The 14,050-nt window shown below is 42.2% G+C and overlaps 1 long non-coding RNA gene across 1 annotated transcript in view; it reads right to left on the bottom strand.

Annotated features, from left to right (window-relative positions):
- LOC110293886 overlaps positions 1-12,214 on the bottom strand; it is a 13,928-nt gene extending 1,714 nt beyond the window's left edge. The window contains exons 1-4 of the long non-coding RNA XR_002377881.1: positions 12,170-12,214; positions 8,433-8,606; positions 5,172-5,326; positions 4,686-4,985 (exon numbers count right to left, since the gene is read on the bottom strand). This is a non-coding gene — a long non-coding RNA (uncharacterized LOC110293886). The remainder of the gene's footprint in view (positions 1-4,685; positions 4,986-5,171; positions 5,327-8,432; positions 8,607-12,169) is intronic.
- Between the last annotated feature and the right edge of the window lie 1,836 nt (positions 12,215-14,050).

Raw genomic sequence — 14,050 nt, 5'->3', positions numbered from 1 at the left:
GAGAGAGAGAGAGAGAGAGAGAGAGAGAGAGAGAGAGAGAGAGAGAGAGAGAGAGAGAGATATGCAGTTTTTTCAGGGGACAACTTTTAAAATGGTAGGTATTTTTTTTCCTAAGTCAGTTCTGTCAACTGTTTTTCTCAAATGTGCTTGGCTCATAGCAGAGAACGTGAAGACGGACAGTTCCCTCTGAGTCCATAGTCTGTGCATCTTACAATTACTCCATGCAGAAGTGTGAGTGTGTGCCACACACCCATGGCCCTCACTGCCCCAGAGGGGGACTGGCTGTAGCTGGGTGACCTTGACCTTGATGCAAGAGGAGGTGCATGGAGGTGACATTGCTGGAGTACATGAGTAGGGACTGTTGATCCCAGTAAGACTTGATTACTCCCATCAATCCACCCCAGACACCTGCTTCATACTCACAGAGGAGTAATTGGATACCCAGGCATCTATATGAGAATACCAGACCTTTGCAAAGGGGCCCATCCCCCCCCTTCAGTTTCTCCATTCCCTGCTTCCTTTTGCCTGCTGTAGACAGATGTATCTCATTTGGGGTAGAAGAGACATTGTATCAGCTCGCAGGTACAAGATGTCCTACTTTGCTTCTCTGTTGCTGTGATCAAACACTTGGACAAAAACAACTTGGGAGAGAAAAGGTCTGTTTGACTCACATTCTCAGGTCACACAGGCCATCATGAAGGGAAGTCTGACAGGAAGTCAAGGAAGGAGCCTGGAGGCGGAAACTGAAGCTGAGACCATGGAGGGATGCTGCATGCTGACTTGCTTGCTTCCCATGGTTTTCTCAGCCTGATTTCTTATAGCACCCAGGACCACCTGCCCAGAGGTGGCCCCACCCACAATGGGCTGGATCCTCCCAACATAATTACCAAACCATAAAATGCCCCACATGGCTTCCCACAGGAGGCATTTCTCTTAACTAAGGTTCCCTTTTTCCAGATGGGCTAAGTTGACAATTGAAGCTACCTGTGACCCAGGGGCACTGTATGTTTCTCTCCTGTGGCCTCTGACATCTTACACACCACACTCAGGCTTTCTACATGAAACCGACCCCATCTCTCTCTCCTTCTCTCTGCTCCATCGTCCAGCTTATGTTGCCCTACACTTTGACTGGGAATCACACAAAGATTAATTTACACGTCTTTTCTCAACAATAATTGGGGATCAATCATAGTTCCTGTTTGTGTATAAAAAGTTATTGCAGGTGAAAAGATGATTGACAACCAGCTCAGCAGTAACCTAATAGACTGCTAATGTACATTACGGGCCTGACCATGCAAATGTGTGCACCAGCTCCGTCTTTCCCAGAAGACTGAGCAGGTTGTTTTCTTGACACCGTTTTGCGTCTGTGATCGTATAAATAGCTACTCCAGAAGGTTGACTAACTCAAAGTCTGTTGCTTTTATTTATAAAATAAAAACAGAAGGTTCTTTTTGAAATATGTTTATATTTAAGTTATAACATCTGTATGTGTATATGTGTATGTGCGTATATGTGTATGTGTGTGCATATGTATGTGCATATGTGTGTATGTGTGTGTATATGCATGTGCATGTGTGTGCATATGCATGTATATGTGTATGTATGCATGTGTATGTGCATATGCATGTATCTGTGTATATGTTTGCATGTGTGTATATGTGTGTATGTGTGTGCATACACATGTATATTTGTATGTATGTGTGCATATGTGTGTATATGTGTGTATGTGTGTATATGTATGTACATATGTGTGTGCATATGCATGTATATGTGCATGTGTGCATGTGTATGCACCTATGCATGTATCTGTGTATATGTGTGTGTATGTGTGTATATGTATGTGCATATGTGTGTGCATATGCATGTATATGTGCATGTGTGTATGTGTATGTGCCTATGCATGTATCTGTGTATATGTGTGTGCATGTGTGTATATGTGCATATATGTGTGTATGTGTGCATGTATATATGCATATGTGTGTATGTGTGTGCATATGCATGTATATGTGTGTATGTGTGTACATGTGTATGTGCATATGTGTGTGCATATGCACATATATGTGTATGTGTACATGTGTATGTGCATACGCATGTATATGTGTATATGTGTGTGCATGTGTGTATATGTGCATATATGTGTGTATGTGTGCATGTATATATGCATATGTGTGTATGTGTGTGCATATGCATGTATATGTGTGTATGTGTGTACATGTGTATGTGCATATGTGTGTGCATATGCACATATATGTGTATGTGTACATGTGTATGTGCATACGCATGTATATGTGTATGCATGTGTGTGCATATGTGTATATATGTGCATATGTGTGTGTGTGTGTGTGCCATGATGCATGTGTAAAAGTGAGAGGACAATCATGAGGACAATCATTGTGTACTCCAGGCTACTTCCCATCTCCTTAGGCAGCTCTGGGTTTACAGATGCTTGATTCTTAGTGTGTCTTATGTGGGTCTTGGGATCTGAACTCAGGCCCTCATCCTTGTGCAGCAAGCACTTTACCCCCTGAGGCAACTTCCCAGTTCTGTGAGATTATTTTCAGTTCTGGGTGTATTTCTCTTTCTTCTTAAGGTGCAGTGTTTATTTTACATTCTACACATTGATATCCATTTTTATAACATCTAGATCTTATGAGTCACAGGACAGTGCACCTTCAAAATTAGAGCGCTGGGAACATAACTTAGTTTGTAGGATGCCTCTCTGTTATAGTCAAGATCCTGGGTCTGACCCCCCCAGTACTGCACACAACTGGGAGAATGGCTGTAATCCAAAGGCTAGATAATTGCAGATGGGTCATGACTATCCTTAATGAGTTTGAGACTAGTTTGGGATACATGAGACCTTGACTCGAATCCTTCCCCAATATCCAAAAAACAACAGAAAAAAAGACAGGGAGAAGGAAATGAATAAAGAAAAAAGAAAACAAGGAGCAAATAAGATCTTCTCATTTTCATATTATGGGTTGCAATGATTTTCTTTTGGGGAAATGGTTTTGGAATTCTACAACTTTCTCCTAGCTAAACCAACAAATGTTCTGCATTGTTGACTGCCAGAAAAGGAGTGCCCTTGGGTGTACTTGGGGCCTGACTATTATGGGGTAAACAGTGGCTCTCTGATTGGATTTGAGGTCCAGTCCACATAAGAGAATTAATGCCTGGCACTGCGAGTCTCATTTTAAAAATGGCTGGGGAGGACTAGGTCTTAGGAAGAACTCAGTACTGTTCAACTGCATTGTCATAGCACCAGTACATTCTAAATATTGATGTCCCTTTCCATAGAGAAATGCCACTCTTACCCTTAATTAGAGAAGCTTGTTTGCAGTGAGTAACACTTAGTTCAGAGACTTGTGGTTGCTTGAAGGGCTTGGAATTGGTGAGAGATGAGGGCTCAGCCCTAAACATGACAGAAGGAAGGAAATAAATAAATTTATAACACTAGGGCTCATGGAACATCATGAAATAAGAGCTAGAAAGATCACAAGATCTAGAAGACATGGAGACAGGCTTTGAAATGCAATCTTCAGGGAATAACACAGTACTTGGAAACATGATCTCACAACAGCTGCTGTTGCATGTACTGGGAGTGCAGGTCACTTGGCAGGTCAACAACCAATCAGGGATCAGGGATCTGCTCATGAGTCCCTCTTGCTACTGAACTGTTGGCTGCTGCTGAACTCTGGTTGGAAGCCATATATTGTTTTCAGGTATGTATCTAATGATGAGCCCACCAGGACAGTATCAAACTCAGACATCTAGACAATCCTGGCATCTCAATTATTTTTCTATTGCCATGACAAAACATGATGAACCAGGCTAATTCATAAAAGAAAATATTTAATTGGGCTTACAGTTGGTGGAGCAAATGCATGGTGGCAGGAAGAGCTGAGAGCTTGTTTTTGATCTGCATGTAGGAGGCAGAGAGTGCTAACTGGGAATGCTATAAGTCTTATGAAACCCAGTGGCACACCTTGCCCGATAAGGCCACTCCTCTTCATCCTTCCCAAACAGTTTTACCAACTAAAGGCCAAGTATTCAAACATATGAGTCTATGGGGGCCTGTTGCTGAAATGTCCAACCCCAGTAATTTCCAGTTATTATAATTGTAAGCCTAGATTGGGCAGATCTAACACTATACTAGTTGAGTTCCCTTGCTACTTGCAGTTTCTCTTGGCCACATGGTTCTGGACCATCATGGCTTCCTCTTTCTCTTCATCTGTCCTTCCTCCTTCCCCTCTCATCCACCCCCCCCTCTCTCTCTCCCCAGCCCCCTTCTCTCCCCCTACTCTTGAACCTCCATTTCTACCTTTCCCCTCCACTGCCCAAACACAGGCTCTAATCTTTGTTAAAATGGGGAGAAAGTTCACATGAGACCACTTGAGTATGTGATGGACTGCTCCCTCTTTAGGAAGCAGAATTAACATCAGAATACAAACAGCATCAGGATAATCCACAACAGGGGCCATTCTCATGCAAACCGTCGTAGCTGATTAAATCCAGTGAGTCGAAAAACAAACAATGAATGTGAGAAGGGACCTGTAGTGAGGCTGGTGTGAGAGTAATCAGAGTGCATTGTTTACAGTGTGAAATTGTCACAATTTAACAAAAAACAAGACTTTCCGAGATAGACCCTTATTTCTGGACTCATTCCTTATCCACCTTGCAGTTACCTGAGGTCATGTGACTCATTCTCAGCCAATGGCAGGTGGATAGATGTTGATTGATTCACCTGTCTGCTTCCACAGACATCCCACTTGGATGAGTTCACCAGCTTGGTGCCCAGCAGCATGGCACTTGCCCTCGGAAAACTTGTGGGAAGGGCTCCAGATGGGAGGTGTTTCCTCCTCAAGTTAATATTACCCCAGAGAAGAACTGTTTCTTTGGCAGCGAAGAGAGGAGCCGATGCCAGTCCTGTTGCGAACAGTTTTATGTTTGTGAGTTTGTTAGTTATAGTATCTAGTTCAACCATTCTATAAACAAAATCAGGAAAAAAGTGGAAACCAAGCTGTGGTCTTTGAGTTCAATTACTTTTGGTCAAGATGTCAACAACTCCTTAGTACTTTGTTTCATCTGTTGTAAAAACAAAACAAAACAAAACAAAACAAATCTGTCTCCAGGGAGCACCAGGGTCTCCAGGGAGCACCAGAGTTGCTCACCAGGCTCCAGCAATGATCTGTCCGAAATGCTTTGAGAAGTGCTGTTGATGTGAGTATGGCTAGGCTCTATCTTGAGGGGGTTTGTCTCTCCATTTGGGTTTTGGATGGTTCTAGGCACTGGGCTGGTAACAGAGCAGATATTTATGGCCTGCAGGCTGGGAAGGTGGATCAGCAGTTAAAACATTTTCCATAGGAAGATGCCAAGGACCAGCTTTCACACCTAAGGGTAGACTGAGGCAGGCAGTGAAGTATGGGGATAGCAATTGTTATCAGTGCCTATGACAGCTGATGGGTTTCAGAATTGACAGCAACCGACAAGGGCTGCTGCCAATGGTTAGAGAGAAGAAAAGGGAGGAAGTTCAAACACGTACACACACACACACACCACAGAATGGTTGAAGCAAAGGCAAACTCCATTAGCTTCACATATACAAATACATATGTACATACATACATACATACATACATACATAGTGGCAAACACATACATATTCACACATTAGCTATCCTGTTCTGTTCTGTTCTGTTCTGTTCTGTTCTGTTCTGTTCTGTTCTGTTCTGCATGCCCTGTTAATCTTAAGGAATCCCACAAGCTTTATGGAGGACCATACGTATATACATCAAGTTAAAGGTCAATATAAACGGTATGGCTTGAGTCAGAACTGACACCAGGCAGAACCTCTTGCACCTGCATAGGAGGTCATTGTGGTTTTTGTGGCTGATATGGAAGAATGCTGCTAATAAGTCAAAAAGTTAGGATTATAATACGTATGCTCTGTTAGCATAATGTTTTAAAATTCCCCTGTTCACCACTCATCCACCATGCCTTTTACATCACTCAGGACCAATTAGCTTAAAGGTTAGTTGATAATACTTTGTCTGGTAAGCCAAAATATAGTACTGCTTGCCTTGCCTTTTAAACTTTTGAGCCCATTCTTTCCTATAAAAAGCCTGCCCTGAAAACAGACTGGTACCACAATTAGGCACCTGAGACCTTTTTATGACCCTGATCGATCAGTATTAGTTCAACAAACCATTCCTGTCCGACTAAGTTTGGTGTTCCTGTGCTTTGTGAAGTGAATCCTAGACCACAACAAGCTTTACCTGTATACATACATACAGATTTGATAGATGGAACAGAGTTCTAACACATTCTCACACAAACTTTGCACATACACACACATATATATATACATATATATAATTGCACGTATATACACATACACACATATGTATATGTGTAACATATACACACATTCTCATATACACATATACATAGATATACATATATATGTATACATACATATACACATACATACACACATACATATATACATACTTATATACATATACCATATATACACATGCACATTATAAAGAGATACATGTATACACACATATATTCTAATATACACATAGCATATATGCATATACACAGATACATGTACACACATATACATATATACACATAGTTGATGGGTGGAAGGAACAATGTTCCAACATACTTTCACATAAACTTTACATATGTACATATATACACATAGTTGGTGGATGGAAAGAACAATGCTTCAATAACTTTATTCTTCCTCTCACAGCTTATATATCCCAGCAAACTCTTCCAAGCAGTATATAATTACGTGATTAATTAATTTAATTTTCCTCTAGTGAATGACTATGAAAAGGTGGTGTATTCCCCCAATGCCTTTACAAGACATAACATTATGTTGTACAGGTAAAGAAAACAAGTTATTCCCAAGAGCCTTCATACATTCTTAACTAAGCAACCTGTTAAAGATTAACTAAGCGTAAGCAAGTAAGATAGTTTTCTCAGCCAGTTCATTTTACTGGCAATCTGCAATCTTGGGTTACAAGGAAGGGATTAATAATTTTATTATTGATCTTTAAAGTAATCTTATAAGACTCTCAAAAGAATCACACATCTAAACTTTTATATAGAAATCAGTCATATTTACTTTAAATCCTCAGAATGCACATAAACTCATCAGCCATTCTTAATAAATCATATCAGGAACCTGAGGTTAAAAATGGGTATAAGAAATTAGTCAGCAGCAGTCCAGCCTCAGTGAGAGTCCCTTCATCCTGTGCTGCCATTGTTCTTGTTCCCTGGCCATAAAAAGTCCCTAGCTTAACTAGTGTGCCTCTCTGAACGTCAAAATGTTCCCTCAGATTTTCTACATCAGAGCCAGTAGCAAAAACATCTTAACCTAGCTTCACTAACAATTTTATTTTTCCAAATGCTTTCTAAGGGTAATGGTCACAGCTGACAATCTCCATCTCTAAATTCTTCTCTAAGGTTGTGATTGAATCATTAATCTGCTCCAGCAGTAATGCCTGAAAGAGATCAAGCATTATTATTGTGAGTGCCAAAGAAGGGCTGGGAGCCCCCTTCGAGTTTTCATAAAATTCTTTGATTAAGAGGGATGTGAGAGCAGCAAGCAGAGGAGAACTCCATAGTAGCATCAAGCCCTCAGGATGCATGGTCCTTGGGGCCATGCCATACCGAGGCACACCCATCATGGCTGTGCTAACTGGTGGGCCACATTCCATGAGTTCTAAAGCCACTTGTTCCTTCTTCATGGCTCTTGGCAGGAAGACAGGTTTGTATCACCAGAAAACCATATAAATGTTAGGTGGGCAGTGCAATCTATCTGTCATTCCAACCTCAAAAGGCAAGGGCAGGAGAATCTTCAGATCAGGATGGCTAGTGAGACCAAGCATGTTGGTGAGCTCTGGGTTTGATTGAGAGAGAGTCTGCCTCAGTGAATACAGTGGAAGAGTGATGGAGGATGACTTCTGAAGTCAACCTTGGGCTTTAGCAAGTCTCCCTACATGCACCCATGCATGTAAGTCATAAATATGCAATACACACACACACACACGGAAAATATAAAAAGAAAACAAAATGGACTTAGCATCTACGTTGTGCAAGAATCTGAGAGTAATTTGGGGCTTAGCTGTTTTGTAAAAAGGAAGACACCATCTCCTTTGACTCTCTAGGGCTTTCCTGAGAACACCAAGTTCAATTAATTTTTCTTTCTCACCTGAAATTGAAAGACTAGATATATGTTAGAATGTGAAAATCGATACCAAACACAGGTTATGGCCATCAAGATGTTAGGGAGAAATACCACCTGTAGCCAGTGTAACCATAGAGACACCCCAGCCTGTGTCTGTACTGAGAGCCAGCTGGTGCACCCCTATCCCACACTCCACCTCCTGAAGGAGCCAAAGCAATGCTACCTGAGAAGCACAAGCTCATTTGCCATGACATTGCTCTGGCCTTGCGTCGTCTATTTCCATTCCTGATTTGCACAGAGGGGAGGCAGCACAATTTATCATCTCTCGGGCCAACACATCCATTTGGGGAAATCTATTTTCGTACATGCAGAGCAATGTCTTCAACTCGGCTGGTTCCTGGGGAAAATCAAATCAAACCAGACGCGGGCCAACCCTGCCTCTGAGCACTCACCCCCTATACACGCATCCTCACCAAAACACCCCCTCCCCCAACTTCCCATATATATGCAAGGCTTGTGAGTGGCTTTCTTGTTGGGTCAGGCATTGCAGGAAGTAATATACACACCAAGAACAGACACAGCTTCGGGCTCTCTTTTGGGTGTGCACTTGAAATAAATATTCTGGGGGCATTAACTTTTTGATGGCGGTGGTTGTTTTATTTTCCATTTTTCTTTTTCAATCAGAACTGCAGCTCTTTGCCTCTGGAGGAAAACAGATATGTTTACTTCTGCAGGGCCTGCTGCTGAGGGATATAAACTTGAGAGGTGCTAGAGACAGGAGCGGTCAAGAGCAGGACACAGCTCCGAGTCCTGTATGCGTATTAATCAATCAGATTCTTAAGTGTTACTACTTGAGAATGAGAGAAGTCCTCTCAAAAGAGAGGCCAAGCCTGTCTTGCTCACTTCCACAGGGAAGTCAGCCACCATCTTTTTGTTCTTTAGCCCTGAAGACTGACACAGTCATAGGAGAGTCACACAGCACCCAGAGGGCAGGCTTATGGTATCCAGTTTGGTCACTGTCATTGGGAAGCTGTGGGCGGTCTCGTTAGAAGTAGCATGTTGTCTCAGTTAGGGTTTTACTGCTATGAACAGACATCATGACCAAGGCAACTCTTATAAGGACAACATTTAATTGGGGTTGGCTGATAGGTTCAAAGTTTAGTCCATTATCATGAAGATGGGAGCATGGCAGTGTCCAGGCAGGCATGATCCAGGAATAGGTGAGTTTTATATCTTTGTCCAAAGGCCTCGAGGAGAAGAATGGCTTCCAGACAGCTAGGACAAGGTTCCTAAAGCCCATTCCCACAGTGACACACTTCTTCCAACAGGGTCACAACTATTCCAACAAGGCCAGAACTCCTGATAGTGCCACTCCCTGGGCCAAGTGTATTCAAATCTCCACACATGCCTTCTGAGATTGCCTATGTATGATCAATCCTGGGTAGTTGGTAGTTGTTGGCTAGTCTTGATTGTTCTGGGCAGGTGGTTACAGAAGCCATGAGTCTGAATTCTAATATCATGCAGGTTCTTAATGATGTTCATTTATACATCCAAATGCCTCACTTATGTCATTCATGCCATCCTAAATAGTGAGTTCTCCTATTGCTATGATAAAAAGCCAGACAAAGCAATTTAAGGAAGGGGTGTGTTATTCTGGCGCACAGTTCAAGGATAAAACCCATCAGGGTTCTAGGAGCCTGAGGGGTCTATTCATGTTGCACCCATAGTTAAGAAGCTGAGAGAGATGGATGTTGGTGCTTAGCTCACTGTCTTCTTTTTATTCATTCCAGGACTTTAGCCAGTGACATGGTGTCACCCACATTCAAGTGGTTTTTCCTATACTCAGTTAAATATCTCTGGAAACATCCTCACAGACACATCCATAAGAGTGTCTCCCAGATAATTCTAAATTCACTCCACACATGATAAATTGGCTCAGACATAGAAGAAGACAATTTCTCAGATGTGGGCAGCCAGTGGATGTCACAGGGACACATGGACAACCAGACAAGTGAACCCAGTCATTCCCGAGCTAAACTAACGTTTTAGTGGCCTTGCTGGCTTATCCTATCAAGATAGCTTGCACTAATTTGATCTACTCTGTCTTTAACATCTAGGGTTCACTGAGTGATAATTATGTAGCTGCATTGCTTACAGAAAACAAGGAGTTAATTGCAGACTTCATGATTACCCTTTGCTTTGAAGAGGTGGATGTATCTGTATTGTTTTTGTTTGTTGTTGGCTCAGTCTTAGTTGGTGACTAAGCTTTTTTTCTTTGGCTCTGGGCATGGTTGCATCCTGGCCATGTCTGGATCTCTCAGCTCTAAGGGTATTACAACCTCTCCATGTATTGTTCAGTAAACAGCCTCCATCTGCCTTAAGCCCAGATTTACATACCTAAAAATTCAACAATATACATGCATAAGCATTAGCCATCTCACAAAAGCACCTTTCGGGTGCTGTGAAGCTCAGCCACGTTTGGATAACACTGGCTTGAATTGCGCATCTTATTTTAGCAGCAAGTTTTTAAGATTTTTTTTGACATCAAAGTAGACTTAAAGGCAATTCTTTATATTCTTTGACTTCTTTATTTATTTATTTTTCAATCAAATCTTCCCACCGCATCAGTAAACACAGCAATCTTCCAACAAGGCCACTTAATTATCAGCTGTGCAGGCTGCAAAGACTCCTTTATGAGTATAGAGCCTACATCCTTTGTGCAGCCAGCCAGGGTCCTAGAAAAGGCGGCTGCCTGTATGCTCATTGTTATTCAGAGCCAACTCTCAGAGCAATGGTGACTTCTGTCCTTCTGAAGGTTTGTCTTTATAAGTAGGTTACAGTAAGTCTCTAAACTGCTGGCCACAGTGATCACCCTTGAGACTCAAGTGATAAGCAGATAAGGGAGTTTCTGTGATGGTGGCTATTGTGTAGCAATCCTTCTGAGCTGAAACAATCCATCCAGGAAGTAAACTACTCAAAAGTTCCAGGAAGTCCCTAAAACTGAACAGATTTGCTAGGCCCCTCCCTTCACAAGCATATATAGGAAGTAAGGACTGCTGAGAATCGTTCAAACCACCTAAGGTGCCTGGAAAAGCTTTAGATCTGCTGAGCCACTTGGAAAGGATACTCTCAACCTATTCAGCTGCCTATGAAGTTCTGTGAGCTGTCATCCAGGCTAGGGCTTTATTGATGCAGCTGTCTTTGAGTCATTTTGGCTTCCATATGTAACCCCTCACCCATATTCCTGAAACTAGCTCCAACAAGACACATTGGACTTTGGTGTTTTTACTTTCATCTGTTGTCAGTTTCCTATGTGGGGCAAGTGAATGCTTGTTCACATTCCCCCTACCCTAGGAGGAGTGTCACACAACAATGAATATCTCCACTGGGGCTTCTTCAACACACTGGTATCAGGCTATGCTGGCTTTTTATCCCATGACTGGAACCTATGGTCACCAGAGAGATACTATTACTATAATTTGGGTTGAGTGTGTCACCCAAAGACCCCTTGATTACTATTAGGAGGTAACAAGACTTTAAAAAGTTAGAGTACAGTGAGAGATATTAAGTCACTGAGGGCGGGTCTCTGTGTGTTTTTCTGGGATGGCATGAGCAAATGTCTATTTGTTAAAGATATTGTATCAACAATAAACCTAAGAAATGTCAGCTCAAGTCCAACTTGGAAAATTGATGCATTTATTGAAGTGATTACAAGAACTGTGGTGGTAGGTTTATAGGGTGTATAGGGCCAGGGATGGCCTCCAAATTGTAGTATCACCAAGAATTCCCACTCCATCAGGGATGATGACCTCACAGACACTCTTTAGTTAACCTCCCTTCAACATATCCTAGCAGTTCCCAAGATCACATGTGGCCCACAGACAAGAGGGAATGATGGCTGGATCCCCAGTGTAGAATATGTGCCTTCTCTTTCCATTTCCTACTTGTGATTATTAACACATCATCATTCCCATTGATCTATCTCCATGTTGTTCTTATCATGTTGCCATGACTACAGTACCAAACATTCTATAGGTTACCATAGAAACCTCTGCCCCAGGATGGTCAGTGGTCAGTGGGCCCATGCCCAGGGGAAATACTTTGCCCAGTAAGCCTAAAAGCTCATTCTGGGACACACACATCCTAGCCTTGAGTTGTTTCTCCACAGATCCTAAAATAACAGTCCCTCTTGGTCATGGATTTACAACCTCTAAGCCTTATGCCCAAAGAAACCTTTTATAAATCATTTCTCTCTGGTGTTTATCATCATGGTGGAAAGCTGTATAACACAGGTACTATGGAGTCAAGACCTAGCAGAAAACTTTGAAGTTGAGACTCCAGGGTGGAAGGGGAATTGAGTGACTGACTGTCCTCATCCTCCGAGCTCCAAACTTGTGAAACCCCCACACACTGGCCACCAAGGGATTCTGTGGTGCTGAGGCTAATGGTAGTTTATCTTTTAATTCATCTTATAGTCATTTAAAATGTCCAGGTTGTCCAGATTCTCCACTAGCCCAATTCCTAGCACCGTGAAGCTACAATGAGGGTAGACAAGCTAGTGGCCAACAGTTGGTTGCCCATGCAAGTGAAATTGTAAAGTAAATGTTCTTTGGTTCCCCTAAGGAGAAGAGACGTCTTCCATGTATATCTCCAGTTGTTCTAGTTTACTTTCTAGTCATAAAACACAGAAAAAAAAGAGCAAAGAAATGTCAACCTAAGTCCAACTTGGCAAATTGATGTATTTCTTGGGCTTACTAACAGGAATAGTGGTGATGTGTTTACAGGGCAAAGGGTGATCCAATAGCAGTGTCACCAAACAGTCCCACTTCATCAGTGATGATGGCCTTCACAGACACTTTCCGGAGAACCTTCTGCCTTTAACATATGCTAACATACTACAGCTCACAGTCCATCCATCACTGAGGAATGTTAGGGCAGGAACTCAAGGCAGGAACTTGAAGTCAGGAACTGAAATGGAGACCATGAAGGAATGATGCTTACTGACTCCTCCTCATGGCTTGTTCAGACTGATTTCCTATATCACTCAGGACCACCTGCCCAGGGTGGCACTTCCCACAGTGAGGTGGGGCCTCGTGCATCAATCACTAGTCAATAAAATGCCCCATAGATGTGGCCATAGGCCAATCTGATGAGGGTAATCTCTCAACCAAGTGTTCCTCTTCCCAGGTATGTCAAGTTGACAACCAAGATTAGCCATCCACATAATATTGCTTTCAGAAAGGGAATGTTTATAAATCTTTTCTCCATGTGTTGGAGACATAAACCCAACCTTCTCAAAGATTAAATCAATTCCTTTAGCTTTGCTTCTAGAAATGTCTCCTTAGAGGTCTGCCCTGAGCTGTGACCACCCATTTGCAAATGGCATCTGCATCCTTGTCTCTGTGTCTGGCCAACGGGATAACTTGCTACTTATTGCTGTTGTAGAAAAATTTAATCCCAATCTGGGGTTTCTACCCCACCTTTAACCATTTAGTTGGTGAATAAACACACAAACACACAGACACACAGACACACAACCTATGTATGTAGAATAAGCCTTAATCAGCATAAGACCTGGACAGATATCTACCCTCTATGCTATTATGTCTATTTCCCAGACAATAATCCCATTATATAATTTGCCATGTTTCTCTTGGGCTGCTCTTAACTTCAATTATCCACATTGCCATGCTTTCATGACTCACCTAACTCATGGCTGCTTCCTTCTCTCCTCACATTCTTCTCCCCATCATGGTTCCCTTCTGACCCTAAGCCTAGGAACCCTAAACCCCACCTATGTCTCTTCTGCCCCACCTATTAACTGTTGGCATCTTTATTTAC

This window comes from Mus caroli, chromosome 5, assembly GCF_900094665.2.
Source record: "Mus caroli chromosome 5, CAROLI_EIJ_v1.1, whole genome shotgun sequence".
In the NCBI taxonomy this organism is placed as follows: domain Eukaryota; kingdom Metazoa; phylum Chordata; class Mammalia; order Rodentia; family Muridae; genus Mus; species Mus caroli.
This window is presented reverse-complemented; position numbering and strand designations above follow the sequence as displayed.